This window comes from Varanus komodoensis, unplaced genomic scaffold (assembly GCF_004798865.1).
Source record: "Varanus komodoensis strain SLA01 unplaced genomic scaffold, ASM479886v1 scaffold15, whole genome shotgun sequence".
Lineage (NCBI taxonomy): Eukaryota > Metazoa > Chordata > Lepidosauria > Squamata > Varanidae > Varanus > Varanus komodoensis.
In genome coordinates this window covers 8,244,325-8,245,133 of record NW_025335440.1, presented here as the reverse complement: position 1 = coordinate 8,245,133, position 809 = coordinate 8,244,325, and positions in this window count along the sequence as shown.

The window sequence follows — 809 nt, the reverse complement described above, 5'->3', positions numbered from 1 at the left end:
ATTATTATTATTATTAATAATAATAATAATAATAATAATAATAATAACTAGAGGCTGCCCCACGGGACACGGAAGAGGGACAGTCACACGGGCCACGATTCCTGGCAAGCGCTGCATGAACACTGGGCACGCACACCGGGGTTTGGACTCGACAACATGGGGTGGAGCCTGGGGGATTCCCACCCCCCAAAAGGGATCCCTCTCACATCCCTAGAAGAGAGATACAGCCACTTCGCTCCTCAGGGAACCACAGAAGTGACAGTAAGTGGACACTTGAGAAACCAAGAGAAGACGCTTGAACCCGCGATACCCTGAAGAGAGAACCAGGGTGGATGTCCCTAATAAAGTCTGGGGAAGGAGGAGAAAAACATTCCCCCAACTCCACCCCGAACACAACAACGGGGCTCATTGTTTTTTGCATTTTCCAAAGCTTTTAGAAGCAATGTGCTCTATCGACATATTAAAAACGTTTCTTCTTAATAGCAATTAATGGGGAAGCTGAGCCCCAGTGCCATAAATATTTCCATTTTCTGATCTGCATAAAGCCTGTTCAAAGGACTTAAAAGAAAAAGAAAACCATATTCAAAGGACTTTTACCGGTTTCAATCAAAGCACTTTGAGCCTTAAGAGGGAGAAATAGATCCACACCTGGGGAAATCTAACATTTGCGGGTGAAGAAGATGCCAAATGAGGGAAATGGAAGCACGTGATTCACGCCTGCTGCAGAGCCGCTAATGACATCAACACTCCTGCCATGCTCTGGAGGTACACTGATATGGGAATAACATAAAACCATGAGGACTAGTAGC